At 42.2% G+C, this 25,082-nt stretch overlaps 1 long non-coding RNA gene across 3 annotated transcripts in view; it reads right to left on the reverse strand.

Annotated features, from left to right (window-relative positions):
* Positions 1 to 25,082, reverse strand: part of LOC121034794 (uncharacterized) — a 205,745-nt gene that overhangs the window by 140,316 nt on the left and 40,347 nt on the right. Inside the window, exons 3-4 of one of the 3 annotated variants that reach the window (XR_005792616.1) lie at positions 20,826 to 20,984; positions 20,251 to 20,511 (exon numbers count right to left, since the gene is read on the reverse strand). This is a non-coding gene — a long non-coding RNA (uncharacterized LOC121034794). Of the gene's footprint in view, positions 1 to 20,250; positions 20,985 to 25,082 lie in introns of those variants that run through there. The other 2 variants (XR_005792617.1, XR_005792615.1) reach the window with 2 other exon arrangements.

The raw sequence follows: 25,082 nt of genomic DNA on the forward strand, positions 1-25,082 counted from the left end.
ATGCCAAAACCTCACAAACAGGCACTAGTGTTATTCCCGACGGACAGACAGACACCTGGGACAGACAGAAACGTGCCCAAGGACAGACAGACAGCAAGCCAAGGGGCTAGGATTCTAGCCATGATGTTCAGTTCTCAATACCAGATGTTTAACCACTATCCATTCTCAAGATAGCAAGGCTGAATTTGCCAAATTATACATGGAATATTCAATTCAGGGCTACAGAAATATCCCAGATTCCCTCTTTACGTGTTCATTTCCAGTCACCACTAATCTAGGTCCTGTGTTTCTCCCTAATAGATGCCATACCCATTCTCCCCTGGTCTGATAGCAGTCTAACCAGAGCTTGTGTTTTTATTTTTTATTTTTTTAATTTATCTTTTTTCTGGAGCTTGTATCTTTTTTTTAATCTTTTTTTGTTTGTTTGTTTTTTAAATAGGCTTCAAGCCCAGCACGGAGCCCAACACAGGGCTTGAACTCATGACCCTGCGATCAAGACCTGAGCTGAGATCAAGAGTTGGACACTTAAGTGCCACCAGGTGCACCTAGAACTTGAATTTTTTAAGCTACAATTTTTTTTATTTAAACAATACTGCATGTTAACCTTTTAAAATTTTGAAATAAAAGAGTACAGAAAACTACAGAAAGTGTAAAGAAATTTAACATCAGCTTTATGTCCATTTTTAAACATGCTATGTAGCCTCCCAGTTTTCCTATAGACATAGACATTTTCTTCTGACTTGTTTTTCTGGATCATACCATGCACACTGTGTTGTGGCTTCAACTTCCAATATGTTGTGTATATACTTCTCTTCCACAAGTGGTCTCTGAGAATGCTGTGGGCTGAAATCTGTCCTCCCCAAATTCCTATGTTGAAGCCCTAAGCTCCCAGTGTGACTGTGTCTGGAGTAAGGCAGTAATTAAGGTTAAATAAGGTCATAAGGGAGGGCCCTAATCTGGTGGGATTAGTGTCCTTAACAGAAGAGACACAGGAGAGTTGGCTCACCCTCTCTGCCTCAAGAGAACAACACAGCAAGAAGGCAACCAGCTACGACCTAAGAAGAGAGCCCTCCCCAGAAATCAACCCTGCCAGGCCTTCATCTGGGACTTCCAGACTCCAGGACTGGAGAAAAAAACAATAAATTTCTGTTGTTGAAGGCACCCAGTCTGTGGTATTTCGTTATGGCAGCCTGAGGTGACTAATACAGAACATGAGTTTTTTTTACAACCGTAATACTCCATCTGATGGATATACCAAATTTACTCAAAAAATTCCCCATTGCTAATTCTGTAACCTGCTTCCAAATCTGCACTTTCACAACTAACACCTACTGTATGGAACCTTTCCTGGCTTGTTACCTTACGATCGCTTGCTAGAAGCGGAGTCTCTGGCAGGTGTGACCGACTGTCTCAGTTTGCCCAGGACCATCCTGGTGCTTGCACTGAAAGCCTCAGATCCCAGGAAGCCCTTCAGTCCTGGTAAACCAAGAGAGTTAGTCACAGTATTCCTTGGGTGGAAGGCAATGCATGTTCCATGGCCGTCTTACACCTACTGCTGGATCACCCACCAGACATGTGCTTATTTCCACACCTACAACACAAGAGGTTTCCCTTCTGAGGTATAGTCCCTTATCTGTCATTTACATTTACATGCTTCAGCACAGATAGCGAGAAATATGAGGTGTAAATTAACAGTAATCTATACCCTAGAAACAGTTAATTAATATGTGAAGTACCCTAATCAAGAATCCATATTCCAGAGATGGCTGGTTAGCATTTGAAAGACCCTAATCAGGAGCCCCCACTCCAACTCCAGCGACAAGCACCGTGACAAGTGCTTGCTTTAAATACCACTACCTGAAGCGGCATATTGAGATTGTTAATTAGCATAGGGATATTAGAAATAATGTTTCATTGGCAAAATGTGAGTTATTCAAGAAATATTCTGCCTTGCATCAGAATATTTTGAAAAATCTGGTATCAAAACCCAGCACCCTAACACCTTTGGAGTGATGCTTTAGGTAAAGAACTCCATTTGATCCTACATGTGTCAGACTACGGAGACCTGGAAATTGGGGGAGGCGGGGCTTTGGGGGTTATCACAATGACTAGGGGGTAGGAAGGATGGCTAGCAGAGTTCAGGGTCATAGGTTGCAAAATATCCTACCATACCCAGGAAAGTCCAGCACCCAAAATGCCAGGGATGCTGGAAAAGTTTAGCTAATGATCAGAACCTTGTGGTATTTTTGCCTCAAAGTGAACCTTTTGGGTTGTTCAACCTCAAGGCCAGAGGGGCCTCACCTCAGTGAGGCTTACCAAACAGGTTGACTGATCTTTGTGTCTATTTTCTGTTACTGTTTTGTTATTTTGTTACTGTTACATGTGGCTAAATTTGGTCCAAGACTTGCTTGCTTCATAACACACCACCCAGATGCAAGGTTTGGGGCAAGGAGCCTTACTGCCCTCACCTCTAATCTTTGGAAACCGGGAGCATGCAACAAAAAGAAGCTAGTCATTGTGAATAGGCAAATCAGCCTAGGTCAGGTCACAACAATGGTTATCTTTAAAGTTTGCTTTATCATGTCAAGATCCTGCTTTCAGTGCCTGCTGTTAAATGCCAAGAAAAAAGGGCGCCTGGGTGGGTCAGTCAGTTAAGCCTCTGACTTCAGCTCAGGTCATGGTCTCACGGTTCATGGGTTCGAGCCCCACATCGGGCTCTGTGCTGACAGCTTGGAGCCTGGAGCCTGCCTTGAATTCTGTCTTCCTCTCTCTCTGCCCCGCCCCCACTCACACTCTGTCTCTCAAAAATAAATACATTTTAATATTATTATTAAAAATAATAATAAATAGATAAATAAATACCAAGAAAAATGAAATGCAAAGAAAATGAAGCTGGTAAGTTCCTCTGTTTGATTTAAAACAAAGCATAAGGTCTGATGCTACTGTTTGCTGAAAACTATACCAGATAAATGTGAACCCATGTATACATGCATTTTCCTTGGGTAATCAGTTATGCATGTGTCCATTTTATTTAAGTGATGGACCAGCTTTAAATTTGATCCTCCAACAGGCAGGCTGAAACTCAGAAGCGATACCACTACTGGTAGGAAAGAGTTCCTCCCCAAAGACGGGTCTCCCCACAGCCAACAGGAATACCACCAAAGAGAGCCAGCAGAGGCTTGGTGGTGAGGGCAGGTTCTCTATAGTAGCAGATCTCAAACTCGACTAGGTATCAAAATCTCTAGGAGGCCCTCAGGTCCCTGGGCCCTGCCTCTCCAAATTCAGGAGGGCTGACATGAGGCCAGAGAACCTGCATTTCAAACAAGCTCTGAGGTGCTGCTGATGCTTTTGGTCCTGCGACTATACTTTAAGAACCATGGCTCTCGTTCTCAACCTTGGCTGCACATTAGAACCACCTGGCTTTTAAAGCAATCAAGACTTATGGGACGCCTGGGTGGCTCAGTAGGTTAAGCGTCTGACTTTGGCTCAAGTCATGATCTCACTGTTTGTGGGTTCGAGCCCCGCATTGGGCTCTGTGCTGACAGCCTGGAGCCTGCTTCGGATTCTGTGTCTCCCTCTCTCTCTGCCCCTCCCGCACTCCTGTTCTGTCACTCTCTCTCTAAATTAAATAAACATTAAATTTTTTTTTTTAAAAATCAAGACTCAGGCCACACCCCAGAATGATTGTATCAGAATCCCTGGGGTGGGGCCCAGGCCCCAGTATTTTTTTTTTTAACACTCCATAGAGAATTCCAAAGTAAAGCCAAGGTTGAGAACCATACTTCCAGAAGGAGGCCAGAGTCAAGCTATATCTGGCTTGGAATCCTCAAGCCAGATAATAATAGCAGTAACAATAACAAAGATGAAATTTATTAAGTCTGACTATATGCCAGTTTCTATTCTAGGCCTCCTATAGGCATCAGCTGATTAATCTGCACAAAAATCTATGAAATAAGTATTTTTGACCTTTTTATTTTAAACAGATGGAACTCAGGCTCTGAGAGGTCAAGTGGCTGGCTAAGGTCACTCAGGAAACAACTGGTGAATTCAAACCCAAGAGGATATGACTCTAAACTCTTTGTTTCTTAATGACCCTGTGAAGCTCCCTCCTATCACCTATTCAAAAGCGTAGGTGGAAACAACAGATACGTGAAGGATATAAAGAAAACACAAAAGCAAACAGAGGAGGCTGGGGCAGTTTTGGAGGTGGGGCTGGTGCCCACATGTCATCTTTAAGCATCCTTGTGTAGATTTCACAGACAGACAGGGTCCATCTGTGGAGGGGGAATGACTGGGGATAGGGATCTTTATGCCTCCCACCCCATGTTCCAGGTCAAGTGGAGACATCTACTTTGAAGGAGGTCTGGACATGAGAGCATAATGGAGCTTGGCTTAGGGAGAGGAGAGTCAGCATTGGGACACTAGCAAGTTCCCCTGGTATCCAGGGTCTGGGAGCTAAACCAGCCCCTGCCAACCACAGGGGATGCCCCTCACATCACACAAGTGGACGGGCCATGGAGCTACTGTCCTCCTGAAGCCCCTCCAGCCCCACCGCCTGCAGTCATACGCATACACAGTCCTTCACAGCAGACGGACACATATCTGCATGTTAGAGCCACTTGGAAAGGTTTAAGATGTGAGTATTCAGGCCCCTCCACCCTTGATTCTGATTTAATTGGTCTGGGGTTAGGTCTAAGCACACTTTTTTTTAAATGATTCCTGGGTAGTTCTAATGGGCAGCTGTTTTAAGATAGCCATGATTTACTTTACCCCAGCACAATGTGATGTTATTACATCTTTGGATTAAGACAATGGTTCTTGACCTGGGCTGTAGGCTGAAGTCACCTGGGGAACTTCTAAAACTACCAATGCCTGGATGCCACCTCCAGGCAGTCTGATAGATTTGATCTGCAGGTGCAGTATTGGTATAAAGTTTTAAAAGTTCCTATAGGTGACTCCAATAGATGGTCAAGAATGAGAACTGCCGGATCAAGTTCTAGCTCAGAAATTGATAGTATATTTAAATATAAAAAATCCACTCTAACCTAGATGATACTCATGCTTCAAGATACTCGTTCTGCAAAGGGAAAGTACTCCATGTTCTTCTATATCCTATCTCAATCAAGAACAAGTGCTTTGAAAATTAGCATACTGGACACCTAAATGAGTTTTTATTAAATAGCATGATGAATGTTACAAATGGGCTTTCACTGGTGAAATTACAGTTATATAACATATATATAGGCTGATAATATTTTTTAATGTTTATTTATTTTGAGAGAGAGGGTACACCAGGGAGGGGCAGAGAAAGAGAGAAAGAGAAGCCCAAGCAGGCTCTGTGCTGTCAGCAGAGCCCCAAGTGGAGCTTGATGTCACAAACCATGAGACCATGACCTGAGCCAAAATCAAGAGTTGGACACTTAACCGACTGAGCAACGCAGATATCCCAAGCTAATAATATTTTAAAGGCACTTCTTACCTTTGTGGGAGTAGGGTATGAGAATCCAGTGAGGCCAATACCCTTTAATCTTAGGGTATCTTATTAGGGATATTACACTAGGCATATATTAGGAATATATTGCCCTAAACTACATATCTAAGTGGTTCCATGTTTAGTCATGAATTCTCAAAGATTCTGCCTAATGTCAGATCTGTGGGTGACAGGAGCCTTGCTTTTATTTCAAATGAATATTGGATATGAGGCGTAGATTGAGCACTTAAGAGCAGAACTCCTTAAGCTCAGGGAAGAGATCGTATGATTTTTTGTATGATAACTTGCTAATAAGCACTTAGTTAATACATGTGTGTACATCTAGCAGAATTTGCATATGTCCAAACTCATCAAATTGTATACATTAAATATGCACACTTTTTTTGTATATCAATTATGCCTCAATAAAACTGTAAGAAAATATAAAGACCCTCCCATCCACTTTTTAAAACATTTATTAATTTATTAAAATTGTCATATCTGAGGGGCGTCTGGGTGGCTCAGTCGGGTAAGCGTCCGACTTCAGCTCAGGTCATGATCTCACCGTTCATCAGTCTGATCCCCACATCCGGCTCTGTGCTGACAGCTCAGAGCCTGGAGACTGTTTCAGATTCTGTCTCCCTCAATCTCTGCCCCTCCCCTACTCACGCTCTATCTCTCCCTCTCTCTCTCAAAAATAAAGATTAAAAAAAATTTTTTTAATTGCCATATCTGAAAAAAAACAGACCTGTTAGTGAGGTTGTGGAAGTATTTAACTGTCACGCACACCAAAGCAGCTCCTGATGGCTGTCAGCTCAGATCTTGCCTGGCTCTAACAGGAATCCCATGGGCCACTCTGGAATGGTGTCTGAACACAGACAAAGACGAGAGCATTGTCCAAACCACAAAAATGGCCAAACACCCTCTTCTTGTGCTACTGTGACTGAGGCTTCTTCACGCATTCCAGCGTTAGTCCCGCCTCTTAGATAAAAGAGGACCCTTCTTTCCAACAGTACCCAACCCAGAACAAAACCATGCTTCCTTGAACTCCTGCCCAAGTCACCTACCACAAGCCCAGATTCCAGAACAAGCCCCTTCTACAACTCCCTCGTTGAGACATCCTAAAGTTCTCCATCTTGTTTTGTCTCCCTTGTTACAATGAACCAATTGCACTAGTTTTCTATTCTATGTTACTGCGTAACATATTGCCTTAATTGTAGAGGTTCAAAAACAGTAGAAATGTAGCACTTCATAGTTTCCCTGGGACAGGAGTCTGGGTATAGGTTAGGGGTCTTCTCAGTCTGTCACAAGACCAAAATCAAGGGGTCAGCTGGGGCTATGTTCTCATCTGCAGCTTGAGGTCCTTCCAAGCACACTCAGGTTATCAACAGAATCTGGTTCCTTGCTGTAGTAGGACTGAAGTCCTGTTTTCTTGTTGGCTGTTGGCTGTTAACTTTGACCAGGGTTCATTTTCAGCTCTAAGAAGCCACTTCCACATCTTAGCCACACGGGGTCCCTCCACAGGCAGTTCACAACATAGTTGTTTGCTGTTTTCCAGCCCAACTGGATGATCTCCCTAATGTTTCACTTTCTTTTAAGGGTTCACCTGATTAGGTCAGACCCACCTAGGATAATCTGCCTTTTGACTGAGTAGTAACTCAGTTGTGGGAGTGACATTCCAACATATTCACAGGTCCCACTTAAATGGGTGGGTGGGGTGGGCACTATACAGGACTCGTCCACCAGGGGGGCAGGAATCTTGGGGAGCATCCGTCTGGTACACCAAGAAACCTAACTTTTGACTACAAATATGTTCCTGGTGATCTTTGGCCGAAAGGCACCAACACTTCTCAGCTATCATTTTCTACTAAAACGAGCCTAAGACATGCATGACCAGACTACATTAAATCAATTCCTAATGCCAGGATGGGAAACCAAGGGGCAGACTTGCCAGGAGACGTTACTGAGCCCCATCCAAAACATCTGGGTGAATCACGGCCTTTTTTCATTGGCAGAGACACTGTAAGCCTCTCCCACCAAAAGGCAGGGGGAGCTTGATACCCAGAGGAGTAAAAAGAAATCTGTTGGCTCAATGATCTATCCACCAAATTTGAAATACTTGTCAAGTGATCTATTCCCAAATTATACTAACTTTACCCATTTATTAAAATGTATCCTGAAGAATATTCTTGAGTATATTCAATAAATAGTAATACAGTAGTCCCCCCTTATCTGCGGGGGATATGTTCCAAGACCCTTGGTGGATGCCTGAAAGTGGTTTTTTCCCTATATATGCCTTTTTGTTCCTATAAGTACATATCTATGATAAAATTAGTCACAGTAAGAGACTAACAACAATAACATAATAAAATAGAACAATTACAGCAATATACTATAATAAGAGTTATATGAATGTGGTCTCTCAAAATACCTTATTTACTCTACTCATCCTTCTTCTTATAATGATGTGAGGTATAAAATGCCTACCTGATGAGACAAAGTGAGGTGAATTGCATAGGCATTGTGACTAGCATTAGGCTATTATCATCTGCTTCCAAATCAGCTGACCACCGGTAACTGACACCATGGAAAGTGAAACCATGGATACAGGGGGACCCTGTATATTCTCTTAGATATAGGAATGATGAGCAATTCTTCCCTTCTATTAGAAGCAAAGGATACTTGCTAAGTGAGCAAATAAATGGTTATGTCCATTATCTATAGTTTTGAGCACCTCCTGCCCCAGGAGTCCAATTTAAATTATCCCTTTGGATGTTGGATATTTCAACATCCAGTTGAAATATCTCTATGAACCACAACAGGTTGATTTTGCTCCCTAGAGAGGTGTCCTTAAATCCCAATTATCTTTTAATTTATGTGAATCTTTCTTTTACCTTCTTCAATCCTTCAATTACCTTCTTTTACTCAAACTATCAGGATTATTCGTGTATTCATTTGTTGAACAGATCAATCCTGAGCACCAACTATATGTTAGGTGCTCAGTATGGAGATACAGCAGTAGACCATAGAAATTTCCCCCTTCGTGGTATTTCCAATGTAGCAGAGATATTCAACAACAACAAAAGACAAACACTAACACAGTTACCAATTTTGACCAATACTAGCAAGGAAAAATGTAAGAGAAACATAAAACCATGTGCTTGTGATAGTTACAGTAAATACACCAGGAACATTGAGTTTGAACATTTTTCTTTTCTCTTATCTCTACAAAGACTAAAAGATACTCAAGAAAACGAAGTCACTGTCTCAAAGAATGTTCATTGCAGCATTATTCTCAATTGCCAAGACATGGAAATAACCTAAGTGTCCATCAATGGATAAATGAATAAAGAAAATGTGATACACATAAACACACACACAGACACACACATTGGAATACTGTTCAGATGAAACTGGAGGGCATCATGCTATGTGAAATAAGTCAGAGAAAGACAAATACTGTATGATCTCACTTATATGTGGAATCTAAAAATGCTGAACTCACAGAAACAGAATAGAGTGATGGTGGTTGTCAGGGGCTGGAGATGGTCAAAATTGGGAGATGTTAGTCAAAGGGCACAAGCTTCCAATTACAAGATGAGTAAGCTCTGGGAATGTGATGTACAGCAGGGTGGCTATTGTTAACAGCCCTGTATTACATACTTGAAAGTGCCTAAAAGAGATTTTAAATGCTCTCACCACACACACACACACACACACACACACACACACACACACACGCACACACACATACACACACAATGTAATTATGTGAAGTGATGGAGGTGTTAAATAAACTTATTACACTAATTGTTTTTGCAATGTATCAAATCATCACATTGTACATCTTACACATAACACAATACTGTATGTCAATTATATCTCAAATCTCTAGAAAAAAGGAAGAGACATCCACCCTGGGAAATGTGAAGGACAATTAGCAATGTGCCTACCTGTCCAAGAGATAAGGGATTGACTTGATCAAGTTTATTTCAGGAATAAAACAGGTCAGCTGTGTGACCATGACCTTCTATTCACCTCATTTCAACTGGAAAAACTAGAGATCCTGCCCCTCAACTCAAAGGTCTCCACTCCTGATATTACTTGCTCCATCAATCTTTGTTGTCAAGTCAGCTAAATGAGAAGTGCTTATTCGCCTTACGGATTAAAAATATAAAGATAACCATACTGAATATATTTAATGCCCATTAAAATTGTGGATAGAAGTCAGGAATACCTCATGTTTAAATATTTACCAAACACAGATAAGTCTTAGGTCTTAAATAGAATGGTATAATTTAGTTTAGTTTCATTCATTCTAAAATAAGGATCCTCCACTGTAATTATCCAGGTAAAGCCGGTTACTCTCAAAATCCTTCCTGGATTCCCCCAGGCACAGTTATTAATAGTTATGTCCTTCCCTGTGCTCCCATAAGACTTCCATTACAGTTCATTTTTGCACTGTTCCATAAATATCTTAAGTCTTTGAAATTACTTTTCTGGCTCTCTTACTCAACTGAGGCCCCAGAGAAGAACAACCTGGTCTTCTTCATCTGTGTATCCTTGGTTCCTAGCTGAGTGCCAAGTTCATAATAATAAAACCCAATACAAGTTTGAGTGAATAAGCAAAAGATATTGCACAAATCTAAACTTATTATAACAAATGCAAGAGGGTGACACTTGATTCTTGACTTGGGCACTAGATGAGGAAACAGCCATGCAAAGATCTAGTCAGGAACAGCATTCAAGACAGAACCTCTAATGCCAAGGTTGGGAGGAGAGGAAGGAAAAAATTATATAGAAAGAAGGCTACTGGGAAAGTGAAAGAAAGTAGAGAAAATGAGGTCAGAGCAGAGACCTAAGGCCAAATAGTGTGGCCTCTTGTAGGTCAGGATAAGAAGTTTGCATTCTAGGGGCACCTGGGTGGCGCAGTCGGTTAAGCCTCCGACTTCAGCCAGGTCACGATCTTGCGGTCTGTGAGTTCGAGCCCCGCGTCGGGCTCTGAGCTGATGGCCCAGAGCCTGGAGCCTGTTTCCGATTCTGTGTCTCCCTCTCTCTCTGCCCCTCCCCCGTTCATGCTCTGTCTCTCTCTGTCCCAAAAATAAATAAACGTCGAAAAAAAAATTTTTTTTAAATAAAAAAAAAAGAAGTTTGCATTCTATACTATGTATAATGGAATTCGTTTTCAGCAGAATTACATAATATAATTTGTATATTTCAAAGATCACTCTGGCTATTGTTTGGAAAAGGGAGTATAGAGGTGTGTGCTTGGGAGCAGGGAAACCCTAGAAGCTTAGTGCAGAAGTATAGGCAGGAGATGATGGTGACCAGTTCTAGAGCAGTAGCCACTGAGGTGGACAGAAGTAGCTGAACTTGAGCTATCTTTTGGACATTAAGGCAACTTGATAAGTTGGATGTGGGCAGGGCTGCTATTTAGCTGGTACATCCCTGAAGAGCCCTCACAATGGCCAAAATACTGAAATATTTCTATACAAGTTGGTAAATAGTCATAGCCAAGAGCTCCGAAGTGGTGGCCCCATTCCAACACCCCAATATACCCAAACTTCCTCTAAAATGAAAAAGTAAAATATCAATGTTTGACATGGTAGGGACCCCACTAGACAACTCGACAGCTCAACTTTGTTCTGATTGGTGGGTCCCATGCTGTATGTTTGCTAAAGATCACAATGGGATTTAAAGGGCAGGGAAACAAGAGGAATTGAGTGCTCCTAGGTTTTGGCTTGAGCTGTTGGATGGATGCACTGCCATTTACTGACATGGAGGAACAGGGAAGGAATAAGTCTGATGGCAAGAAAACAACAATTCTGTTAAATTTGATACTTATATTTTTTTAACTTTTTTTGTTTAATGTTTATTTTTGAGAGAGAGAGAGAGAGAGAGAGAGAGAGAGAGAGAGAGAGAGATCATGGATCTCGGCGGGGGGGCCGGGCCCAGAGAGAGGGACACAGAATCTGGAGCAGGCTCCAGGCTCTGAGCTGTCAGCGCAGAGCCCGACATGGGGCTTGAGTTCACGAACCATGAGATCATGATCTGAGCTGAAATTGGACACTTAACCAACTGAGCCCCTAAATTTGATACTTGTTAAACATCCAGCTGGAAAGGACTAACAGGCCAAGTAAAGGTTCCCAGTCACTACCCACACCAACAAAGTTCAAAGCAACAAAACTGTAGATCAAACTTGAGGACCATTTTACTGTGAATAATTCTATAAAATTCTGGATTTGATTAATACCATCAAGAACCTCCAAGTGTTTTATAAATCAGACTCTTATGTCCCATTTGGCTGGCTGGTAGTAGGCTGAATAATGGTCCCCCAAAGATATGGGTTCCAAAGATATGGGATCCTATGGGCTTAGGAACCTGTAAATACTACCTAAGTACTAAGTACTACAGGTACTTAGGTACCTGTAAATACTACCTTATTCTGAAAAAGAGTCTCTACAAATGTGATTAGATTAAGATTCTTGAGATGGGTAGATTATCTTGGATTATCTAGGTGCGTCAAATGCAATCACATGTGTTATGGCCTGAATTGTGTACCCCTCAAATTCAAACACTGAAGCCCTAATCCCCAATGTAACTGTACTTAAAGATAGGGCTTTGAGAAGTAATTAAGGTTAAACTTTTTTTAAATGTTTTTATTTATTTTTGAGAGACAGAGACAGAGCGTGAGTGGGGGAGGGGCAAAGAGAGAGAGGGAGACACAGAATCTGAAGCAGGCTGTAGGCTCTGAGCTGTCAGCACAAAGCCCTACACGGGGCTTGAACTCATGAACCATGACATCATGACCTGAGCCGAAGTCGGACACTTAACCCACTGAGCCACCCAGGCGCTCTGAAGTAATTAAGGTCATGAGGGTGGAGCCCTAATCTGAGAGGGCTGGTGGCTTTATAAGAAGAGGAAGAGGTTTTTCTTTCTCTCTTTCTTTCCCTCTCTCTCTCTCTCTCTCTCTCTCTCTCTCTTTGTGTCCCTCCCTCCTTGCCCTGAACCCAACATACACACACCATCTGAGGACACAGAAAGAAGGCAGCTGTCTTCCAGCCAGGAAGGGAACTCTAACCAGAAATCAAATTGGCTAGCACTTTGATCTTCACCTTCCCAGCCTCCACAATTGTGAGAAATAAATTTTCTGTTGTTTAAGCCACACAAGCTGTGGTATTTTGTTATGGAAGCCCAAGCAGACTAACGTAATATGTATTTATATAAGAAAGATGGAGAGGAAAATTAAAAACAGACAGAAGAAAAGAAGGCCAACGATGGAGGCAGAGGGGTGCCTGGGTTGCTCAGTTGGTTAAGTGTCCAACTTCGGCTCAGGTCATGATCTCACGGTTCGTGAGTTCAAGCCCCACGTCGGGCTCTGTGCTGACAGCTCAGAGCCTGGAGCCTGCTTCAGATTCTGTGTCTCCCTCTCTCTCTGCCCCTCCCCCCACTTGCTCTCTCTTCTCTCTCTCTCTCTCTCTCTCTCTCTCTCAAAAATAAATAGACATAAAAAAAATTAAAAAAAAAAAAAGATGGAGGCAGAGATTGGAGTGATGTGGCCCAAGACAAGGAATGTCAGCAGCCACCAGATGTTAGAAGAGGCAGGGAACATATTCTCCCCAAGGATCTTCAAAAGGAGTACAGCTCTATGGAGGCTTTGATTTTGACTGAGCGGCAGAGATCTCAGACTTCTGGCCTACAGAACTGTGCAAAAGTACATTTCTGTTATTTTAAACCACCACGGCTGTGGTAATTTATCACAGTGGCCACAGGAAACAAATACACACACCAAGGTAGTTGGGAGAAGAGGTGGTGTCATGTCCCTTTTACAAATGAAAATCCAGAGACAGGAATGTTTATGACACTGGGCCAAATCCTTCTGACTTTTAGGGCAGACAACTGCCCCACCTCTGCCTTCCCTGTTAGATTAGCCCCATGGCTTTCAGCAGGACTCTTTCGGGGCCTCTGCCCTGTGTGATGAGACAGAGGTGACAAATACTCTCTCCCTGACCAAACCTTAACAGGCTTCTCAGAGCCTTTTTAACGACCAGGCCTTGACCTTGGCCTGCATCCTGTCCTCAGCCTGCCTAGCTTAGTTTTATCAAGAATCCTGCTGTTAGTCTAGTGAGAACACCCCTCCCCCCCAACCTTAATATTTGATCAAATTCCTCAATCCCCACCTTTGATGCCTAAGTCCTTGACCTTCCTTTAGCAAAAATTCTATTGGGCTTGTTTGGCAAGAATCCCCCTACCCTTGATGTCTCTCCTTAGTAATTTTTTTATCCATTGACCCCTTCATTCTGCTCATCAGCTATAAATCCCATTTGTCCTTGCTATAGTCAGAGTTCAGCTTGATCTTTTTCCTTTATTGCAATAGAGCTGACCCTTCCTGTAATAGTCTTGAAAAAAGTCTTCCTTACCATTTTCACAAGTGCTACAATAATTTTTTCTTTAACAGGGGTGCATTGCTGGTATATCAACTACTGATTTCCAGAAGTTAGGAGCTTTGAACAGCTCTCCCTTCCAAATTTCAAGGTTGCAGCTGCTGCTAAAGATGTCGCACGGGGTTAGAAAAAAGAGGAAATAGTCCTGTTCTCTTTGGAGATACTTGTCTTTGTGCTGAAACCCCTTATAACTTTTGCATTATGAAGAAGACTAAGAGAGCTAGTCCTTCTGTTTTGTCTTTAACCTTCTTTCCTTCCTTCCTTCCACTCCTTCTTTCATTCATTTATTCAGGAAATATTTACTGAGCCACAACTATGCACAAGGTTCCATGCTCTGTGCCATAGGGTTATAAATATGTAGACGTTATAACCACTGCCCTCAAAGGAGAAAGGAAACCATGGTAGGAATCTGAGACCCTACCATGTATCTGGCAGCATGCTAGACATTTTCACACATCCGCTAACATTTAATCAATCCACAGGACCAGAGAGATAGTTGTTATTTTTCTTTCTTTTTTTTTTCACGCTTAACAGATAATAGAACTGATTCTTAAAGAAATTGAGCAACCTACTCAAGGAAAAGGAAGGACATGATCACAAAGCAGCTGTTGATGAAACTGGCTGAGTGGAAAGAACACAATAAGAAAGAACAATAGGAAAGACCACAGCTATTGAATGTTGGAGGTAGGTCTCAAAACCAGATGTTAGACATTGAAATCTATGACCCCTTTTCTCACTGTGATGTATAACAATTAAGATATGCACACAAACCACTAGAATACAAAGTAAATAGAAATAACTTTGCTGTCCCAAAAGAAAATGGGTAAAGACCTTGGAAATCAAAGAATTAAAAATACAAAGGAAAAGAAATACTGTGTCTAATACACGCAAAGCACTTCACTTTGTATATTCACATGCATGGCCTTTTCATTTTATTGCGGTAACAACATTTAACACAAAATCTAGCCTCTAAATAAATCTTTAAGAGCACAATAGAGTATTGTTGGTAGGCACAACATTGTACATCAGATCTCTAGAACTCGTTCATCTTTCATAAATGAACCTTTTTGCCCGCTGAACAGCAGCTCCCTATTTCCCCCTCCCCTCAGCCTCTGGCAACCACCATTCTTCTCTCTGCTTCTACGCATAATCTTACTCAATTCTTTCAACAATGCTGTAATGAGAGACATCTCACTTTCAGCAAGAAAGAGTACAAAAATCTTCAAGGAAAAGGTAATGCCAGTTCTGTAATTTGAAGGATGACAGTAGAGCATGGGGAACCAGAGAGAAGACACATTCCAAGGCAGGAAACAGGGTGCTCTAGAAAAAGGGAGGGGGTGGCTGGGTGGCTCAGTCAGTTGAGCATCTGACTTCAGCTCAGGTCATGATCTTGCAATGTGTGGGTTCAAGCCCTGCATCAGGCTCTGCACTGACAGAATGAAGCCTGTCTGGGATTCTGTCTCTCTTCCTCTCCCTTGCCATATGTTCTACCTTTTTCTCTCTCTCTCAAAATAAATAAGTAAACTTAAAAAAAAAAAAAAAGAAAGAAAATGAGAAGACATGATCACAAAGCAGCTGTTGATGAATGGGCTGAGCAGAAAGAACACAACAGGAAAGAACAAAATGTGGAGAACCCCCCTCTGGGCATGCTCAAGTACCTGGTCCTTGTTCAGTGTGCCATGGGAGCTCCTGACAAGGAGGCCAGAGTAGACTTTTGGTAAAATGTGGTGTGGGGTTGACCCGAAAAGGATGGCAGGAGAGCCCAGGGTCAAGAGAACCTCATGAGTGGTTATAAGGCTCTCCTGGGGCAGAGGCTGGGGCTGGAGGGAGGGGAGAAGCACATAGTAAGATGAACACATACACAGTTTTTCAAAAATAGCACTAAAGACAGGAAAAGCTATGGCTCAAAATAAATAGTTCTCTTTGAGAACAGAGGCAGCAATGGGCCTACGCTGTTTTCACTTAAACACACATTTGTTAGATGCTGAGCGTGGCAGCTGAACAGCAGCGAACCACCTCTTATCTCCAAATCCAGGCCATTTCACTCCTCTGCCCAGAGTCTGAATAACAAATATTCTACTCCTCCAAAGAAAACAATGGCATTGAATGAGGTAGAAGTATAAAAAATAGGATGGCTTGATTTTATGGACAGAGTTTCATATGATATATCACAACTTGCCTATTTCTTTTCCGGTTGAGACACCAGCCCGAAGAACTGACCTTGGAAAGTCATTTTCTTCCTCTTTTCAGTACAGTTTTAAAAATTGAAATGTTTTTGGAATTGGAGAGACAAACCTAGGACTGCAGCTTATAGCAAAGAAAGGATAATCAGTCTGTTCAAAGAACCAGAGTTCTTCTCACAAGACTGATCAGGAACAGCTGGAAGTATGCCCAGCGAAGTCTATGGATTATGCGGTGATGGAACTAATTCATTGGCACCTGTTACTCTTCAAATACTTCACGTTATGGATTTACCAATTAATAAGACTAACCCTGACCTCACGGTGCCTACAGGCATATAGAAAAATTCCCATATGGTGTGATGGGAACAACAATATAGAGCATAGAGGTTTGGGGAGCAGGTGAAATTTCCTAGAGACCCAAGTAAACAGGTACCATCCAAGGAAGAGTACGTCAGGGTTGAGAAGTCAATGTCTCCTAAACTTCCACACTATACTTCCTGGTTTCCAACTACCTTACAAAGGTACGGCAATCAAAACAGTACGGTTCTTGCATAAAATTAGACATACAAACCAACCAAAACAGATTCAAGAGCCCGGAAATAAACCTTCACATATATGATCAACTAACATTTGACAAGGGAGCCAAGAACACTAAATGGGGAGAGGATAATCTCTTCAATGAATAGTGCTGGGAAAACTGGATAATCACAGGAAGATGGATGAAACTGGACCCCTATCTTATACCACTCACAAAACTAACTTGATATGGATTCAAGGCTTCCCCCAAACTTTAAAACTCCTGGAGAAAAACAGGGAAAAGGTCCTTGACAGTGGTCTTGGCAACGATTTGTTGGATGTGACTCCAAATATTGAGATCATTATTAAAGACTTTTGATCTGGAATTGAGTATAGCTATTTTAAGTATCAAACCTGGTTGTAAAACTTTCCACAAGCAAAATCATTTTCTCACTAAAAAAATTAACAATCCTTGGTGGCTCAGTTGGTTAAGTGTCTGACTCTTGATTTTGGCTCAGGTCATGATCTCACGGTCGTGGGATTGAGCCCCGTGTCAGTCTCCATGCTGACCACGGAGCCTGCTGGGGATTCTTTCTCACCCTCTCTCTCTGTCCTTCCCTTGCTTGTGCTCTCTCACTAAAAGTAATAAATACACATTAAAAAAAATTAATAATACTCAATTTGAATATTTTACGTAAACTTACTGTCATCTTTCTCAACATTTAATTTTCCTTGTAATTACATGATGCCAAAAAAAAGATTTTGTTCACCTTGTCCTATATAGATGCTCCGAGAATCCCTTCGGTCTACCCACAACGTGCTGTAAAAATACAACCATTTTCTGTCAGTGCCATGATGCAACAGTAGTCCCTTACACTTGAGCACATGATCTAATAGCTTAGGGAAGGCTTCTTTCCAACACTATCTTGAGTTAGGTGTGGAAGCTTCGAGAGAAACTTTCTTATGAGAATATTGCTTCAATGTACATATTTTTCAGTTTGCATGCTGTATCAAAAGCATACTCATTATGTAGTGTGTGAAGAATGTTTCCTAAAAAATTTGATCTTCAATTATGGATCTCAGTTCTCAAGATTGTTGCATGAATCCCATCTTGGGAGGATTGCTCATGGCTACCTCATTCCTCAGGATCCTCCCTCCTCTGGCAAGACCTAGAAAAATCTGGGCTCTGCAGTCTCCAAGTTGTTTGATATTAGCAAGCCACATTTTCTTATTTGGTTATTTGGCCACTTAAAGCAAAAACAATATAATCTAATTTTAGTATACTCTTTGGCTAATTTCACTATTTTCATTATTTTATTTAAAAAATATTCTCTTGGGGCCCCTGGGTGGCTCAGTCGGTTAAGCGTCTGACTTTAGCTCAGGTCATGATCTCTTAGTTTGTGGGTTTGAGCCCCGCATTGGGCTCTGTGCTGACAGCTCAGAGCCTGGAGCCTGCTTCGGATTCTGTGTCTCCCCCTCTCTCTCTCTGTCCCTCCCCTGCTCGTGCTCTGTCTCTGTCTCTCAAAAATAAATAAACATTAAAATTTTTTTTTCTTTAAATATTCTCTCTACTCTTTTAACTCAGTTGTAACATTTTATCTTATTTCTCCTAGTCTTACCCTATTGTGGAATGGGAAGACTGGAGAAGTGAAGGGGTTCAGACAAAGTCTTGCTGAGTTTCCCCTATATTATCATTGTTCATATCTGTGCTAGGCACATTCACATGCTATTGCCAGTCAGTAAACAATCCTACAGTATAGGAAGTAGTCGATCCAACTTACAGATAAGGACAGTGAGGCTCAAAATGACTTAGCAATTGCCCCAGGACACATCTCTAGTGAGCAAGTGAGGGTGTCAGGAGTTGCAGTAAGATCTGTTACATTTGGAACCTGTGCTCTGTCTACTCCCACAGTGTTTCTCAAACTTCAATACGCTTCTAAGACACTAGGCATCTTAAAATGTAGACTTCACAGGTCTGGGGTGGAACTTGAGAGTCTGCATTCCTGACAGGTTTCTAGGGGAAGGCAGGTGCTGCTCCCCAGACCACACTTGAGTTAAAAAGTGCACATGGTTTTAGGCTTCTCAGAGCACATGGGCATCAAGGAGATGGCCCAGATAGAGCCGTCGAGGTTATCGTTTACAGCTGAGTTAGCCCTCTTTCGCTGACTGGCTTTTGATCAGGGTTCCAATGGATGGCTAGCAAGAGCTAATTACAATCCTGACTAATTCACTGTCAGTTGTTATTCATTAACAAATTATGTTCCTGACAAACTGCTCGAGTGTGGTACCCTAAGTACTGTAATTAAAATCTTAGAAAGTTGCATGTGAGCTTAATTGATTTCCTTAATGTATTACTCAGACTAAACATCCCATTATTTTGTCTTGATGTTTATGAAGGGGCAGAAGTCTGCTGCCACCCAGGCAGCAGATACACGGGCTCTGCGTTAACAGGGAGCCTGCCCGCTTTGGGGGCCCGGACACTTGCCCAGGTAGCACTACCTGGTCACGGAAAAGAATTGGACTACTTTGCTGGAACAAGAGATGGAGCTTTTTCAATAGGTTATTTCTCATGCAGCACCAAGTAGCTGAAGGAGGACTCCCATCATCCGCCAGCTGCCCTCAGCATGATGTGTTTCATTTGTGCTTTCAGGCTCTCTCCTTGGTTCTGGAACCACAACCTGACGTGATTCATCCCCACTACCCTCTGAGTCACTTCCTGGGTCACTCTTCACGGTTCCCTCACCACAAATGGCATTATTTCTGCTTCTCTCAGACAAGTGCCTTTGCGTATACCTCAACCCAGGCCTCCAGATCATTTTACTCTCAGACTTGTGCCCCAGGCAACACAAAGTCCTTTCCTTCCAGTTTCCCGGGGTGATCCGACTCGGTGCCATCATCCTTGGTGAGCTACCTTCGGCAGTTTCCACTCGTTATCATGCATGTTTTTCTCTCCGGTAAACCAACCTTGTATCCTTCCATTGGACTGTCCTGTTGGTAGGACAAACTGGCTTTCCAGTTTCCAGTTTGTGGCTTTTAACACATAAAGTTCAACTGTTTATATACACATACTAGAAACCCAAACTATAAATTTCTATCATATTACTAAACAAAAACTGTGTTTGAGCTTAAGTTCAAAGAATCATGTAGACATTATTCATCTCTGCAAACTCCATTTTCAATTCTTATGCAGGATCCTGGAGCATTGATGACTTAGCTAATAAAAATGCTGTTGGAAGTTAAAAATCGCTCCTGGGGTAGTGCTACCTTTCAGTAAGAAAGTTCTTAAAAACACTTGACAGAACTTGGCTGCATCCCCTCAGCAGATTTTTCCCTCTATACAAGTCACTGTATGCACGCTGAAGAGGCAATGCAATCGTCAGAAAAGCTTCAACCGTTCTTTTCAATTTATTTGATATAAAAGAAAACATCTGGCTCAGGGTATGTGTCTAGAATACAAACTATTTGTGAAGCAGGTATGATGCTGGTACCTGGTAAAAGCAGAACTTCTTTTCTTCTCTTTTCTTTCTCTTCTTCCTTCCTTCCTTCCTTCCTCCCTCCCTCCCCCCTTTCTTTCTTTCTTTCTTTCTTTCTTTCTTTCTTTCTTTCTTTCTTTTTCTTTCTTTCTTTCTTTTCCTGGAACTGCCATTGGGAGGTTACTGGCAACTTTTAGTTTGGGGAAGTTGAGAAAGCTCTCAGAGTCTTTGGAACAGAGTCCTTTTGTCTTTGGAAGTTTTCCAGGATTGGCCCTGTAGTTATATAAACACGAAGCAAGTACCCACCCACTGTCCTTGTCGATAGCAGTGAGGTCACCATAAATCTCAATGCTGATGCTGCAGAGCAAGATGCCAAGTGCTCTGCCCAGTGATGTAAGTGGGGTACCTTCCGCCAGAACCATGCCCTTGAAGAGGGTGAGAAATGTTTTGCCTAAATGTGAATCTAGACCAGGACCACTGGTATACATAGTATTTAAAGAGTAAATGACACCAACTTTGTGAAACGTATTTTCAACTATTTGAGTGTTTTCAACACCGTAAAAAAAAAAAAAAGAAAGAAAGAAAGAAAAAGAAAAAGAAAAAAAAAAAGCAACCACCCACACACATACACATATACACAAGACATTTTAAATTTTAAAAGATATTGTACACTTTACAGAGTTTACCAGTAAACACATACCACAAATATTTAACATAGAGTTTCAGAAACAATACTTACCCTTGTGTTTAATGCTGACATTTCTATATATTCTATGTCTCTGTTTTAAGGTTGGCCGTGTTCCACTGAATTCATATTATGACCTTTTAATGGCTCATGATTTGCAGTTTGAAAAACTTCCAACTATTGTGATTGCTTTATATGGGTCCAGTGATCAATCTGTGGAATCCAAGAGATTTGGGGCCTTAGACTTTGAGGTTCAGGGACCTACAGAGATGACAACAATTTGCTTTAAAACACATCAACACAACCAGTTAGTTTTAGCTTTTGCCCTGGGAGTAGCTGGGGCAGTCAGCTGGCATTCTGATGTGCACTCGATCCACCAATGCGTTTGCCATCTGTACCTCAATAGTCAAAGCTTTGCTAATTTGCACATGGAATGTCAAAAATGGGTTTTTATTTTGCAAAATGGTGTCCTGTTGATCAGCATTACAAATGTCAGAAATGGGCTCTCATTAATGAAAAGTATTTTTTGTCAAATATATTTCAATTTAAAAAAGGTTTTTAAAAGTTAAAAAAAAACATTTGTAATAAAGCTATTTCCAGGAATGTGGAAACATGTATTCTTAATATGTAGGCTGGATAAAATATCTCCACCCTTGCGCGGCTATCAGAATCCAGACAGCCCAGTAACTACACTAGGGACACTTGATTGCTAAAAGGCATGCACTCCAGTGTGTGGCCATCGATGTGGAATATCCTTGTTGTCTGATATTGACTGAAAGGGTGACAGAATCCTGCCTCTGCAGTCTTGGCTTTTGTCTCCAGTGAACAGAAGTTCATGCAAGGTGTTCATCAGACCATCCAAAAGGCCAGACAGAGGCTGTGACTTCATCAAGCTTCCAGAATAGATAGCCGTGACCTGTTTTGTGCCTGCCTGCTAGTGAATGTGTGTTTAGCAAATGTCTGCTTGTGTGGCAGAATCTGGGCTGAGACTTGTTCCATTATAATATGGTAGCAAGGTTATGTGGAGTAGCAAACTGTTACCCACCTCAAACTTCTTTGTCTGACTAGTGTTATCTTTTAAAAAAAAATTTTTTTTTAATTTTTTTTTCAACGTTTATTTATTTTTGGGACAGAGAGAGACAGAGCATGAACGGGGGAGGGGCAGAGAGAGAGGGAGACACAGAATTGGAAACAGGCTCCAGGTTCTGAGCCATCAGCCCAGAGCCTGATGCGGGGCTCGAACTCACGGACCGCGAGATCGTGACCTGGCTGAAGTCGGACGCTTAACCGACTGCGCCACCCAGGCGCCCCTAAAAAAATTTTTTTTTTACATTTATTTATTTTTGAGAAACAGAGTGAGACAAAGCATGAGCGGGGGAGGGGCAAAGAGAGAAGGAGACACAGAATCTGAAGCAGGCTCCAGGCTCTGAGCAAGCGGTCGGCATGGAGCCTGATGTGGGGCTCGAACCCACAAACTGTGAGATCATGATCTGATCCGAAGTTGGACGCTCAACCGACTGAGCCACCCAGGTGCCCCTGACTAGTGTTATCTTTAAAAAAAAAAAAACGGCCGGGGGGGGGGGGCGCCTGGGTGGTTTAGTCATTTGAGTGCCCAACTTCAACTCAGGTCATGATCTCACAGCTTGTGGGTTCAAGCCCTCTGTGCTGACAGCTCAGAGCCTGGAGCCTTCTTCGAATTCTGTGTCTCCCACTCTCTCTGCCCCACTCCTAATTGACTCTGTCTCTCAAAAATGAATAAACATTAAAAAAAATTTTGAAGCAACTTTAAAAAACAAAACAAAACCCCCAAAAGGGGTGCCTTCGTGGCTCAGATGGTTAAGTGTCTGACTCTTGATTACGGCTCAGGTCATGATCTCACAGTTCGTGAGACTGAGCCTCCCATCAGGTTCTGCACAGATAGTGTGGAGCCTGCTTGGGACTATCTCTCTCCCTCTCTCTCTGCCCCTCTCCTACTCGTGCTCTCTCTCTCTCTCTCTCTCTTAAAATAAATATATAAACTTAAGAAAAAAAAAAAGCCCTGAGAGCTGTGATTACCAATTGATTAAATCCATCCAGTTCATAGGGCCCTTCCATAATTGCAAATCTATGTGAAGCATGAGGGACCCTCAGAAACAGGTTACTTTGGGGGAGAATGGTTGACAAATGTGACCAGCAGAACAGATCTATAGAGCATGTGAGTATTCTCTTGACTCAGAGTTCAGCTGGTGACAAAGACTCAGCAGAGGAAGGGTCTTCAAAGGATGGGGACATATGATAATTTTACCTTATTTTTAAGTTTTCATTTTAGAAGTCTGAGAGGAGATAATTTTATTTTTTTAATTTATTTTTATTTTTATTTAAAAAAAATTTTAATGTTTATTTTTTCAGAGAGAGACACAGAGTGCAAGCAGGGGAGGAGCAGAGAGAGAGACACACACAAGAATCTGAAGCAGGCTCCAGGCTCTGAACTGTCAGCACAGAGCCTGATGCAGGGTTTGAACCCACAAACTAAGAGATCATGACCTGAGCCAAGTGGGCCACCTAGGCACCCCATGATCATTTTACTTTAGATCACAAAGGGAAATAAGGCCTTATTTGGTAATCAGAGGCTGGGGAGGCCTGGAAATTCATAAGCCACATTTAAAATCGTAGTAAACAGTAAGAAGGATTTTGTTGACATTCTACTCTATTTAAACACTGGTGTTTTAGTTATGAAGTTTGCTTTCTCAGGATAATATTGTGGGAGGAAAAGTGGCAGGACTCCCTATGAACCTCAGATATATTCATGCTGAGTTTCAGACCTTCCTGACAAACAAAGGGATAGGCCATAACTGAGGAGCAGTGAGGAAAGGGCTTTCTGAATTACAGGACTATTTGGAAGGAAGCTAGTGGGAGAAGGTCTGAAAAGTGTCCAGGAGAGATAAAGACGAAACGAAGGATTTGTGATCTCCCTTGTGTATCACTTGCTGGGCCAGCCCATGAACTAGGTCTGAGCTCTCTGGGCTGCAGGCAGGACTAAAAGGAGATGGGGGGATATTGCTCCCAGTGTCCTGGACCTGGGGAATTAAGTGTAACCCAGCGAGGAAGAGGGATCTTCTCTCCATCGCCGTATGGATCCAACACAGAGAAGATTCAAGGAATTACAGAGCCACTTAGAAGCTAGAGAGTCTGGGTCTGCATCTTGGGTATCACTTAGAGACCACAGACAACAGTGTTGTCACCCAAAGCCCTGCCATCAGCGATAGTGCCGAGACATGACCACTGAAGGGCTTTTCTGTTGGTGGACATGGACTGTATAAGCCAGAGAGAAAGAAATTGAGATCAGTTTCATAGGCTCCTTCAGTTTGGGACAAGAGCCAGAATTCTTTGGTTATTGCCCACACTGAGCTCCATGATACCTATTTATACAAGACTTGAGGAAACTTGAGATAAATTTGAGGATCTCATTAGGATTGCAGTGATTATAGATTCTCCTTCAAAAATCGAGCCCGAGACAAGGGCTTGTGTATAAGCAGTTTATTTGGGAAGTGATCCAGGAAAGTAGGCCAAGAGGAAATGGCAGCACAGGAGTATATTATCCAGTTGGTCACTGCTGGGTTACTAGGGCTCGACCCACTAAGACCTTTTAAGGAGCCATATATATAATATGTCTCCATTATCCACCAGCTCTCATCCCCCATTAGAAAAGGGATGCCCCATTGGGCTTTAACTCCCCTGCCCTTTTAGGTTGTGCATGCCTGAGTGGGTCTCCATAGCCATCTCACAACACAGCATTAAAGAAGTCCCAGGGCAGAAGGCCATGATGCAGATGAAGTGAGGCGCTGTCAGAATATGTTTGCACAAAGCTAGCTGTTGCAGCAGGGGCTGGAGTAAAAAGGGGGCTGAGAAGATGTGAGGATGGTAAGTGGTTCATACCAAGTGTCTGATATTGTACATCTCTTGCACTGCTCACATCCACTCTGCCCTACATTAAGTCCCATTCAGCAGGCAGCATTCAATGTGGGGAGACTTCCACAGTCTCCACAAGGGACTTAATACAGGAAGCTTCCTGGAAAAAGCTACAGTCCCTAGTGCTGTAACTGGTGTTGCAGGAAGGGGTCTGATAGTGTCCATCTGCTACCAAGTGCCTGGCTCATACTTTCCCCATACCTTCATAAGAAAGGGGTACCTTTATAAGAAAGGGAAATTGTCAATTATGTGAATTGGAATTCAATTTCAAGTAATAGACAACTGACCCCAAATGGCTTAAACTGAAAAAGTGAACTTATTCAGTCATATAACCGAGCAGTCCAGGAGTAGATATGGATTCAG

The sequence above is a fragment of the Herpailurus yagouaroundi genome, unplaced genomic scaffold (assembly GCF_014898765.1).
Source record: "Herpailurus yagouaroundi ecotype Mexico unplaced genomic scaffold, PumYag 160, whole genome shotgun sequence".
NCBI classification, from domain to species: Eukaryota; Metazoa; Chordata; class Mammalia; order Carnivora; family Felidae; genus Herpailurus; species Herpailurus yagouaroundi.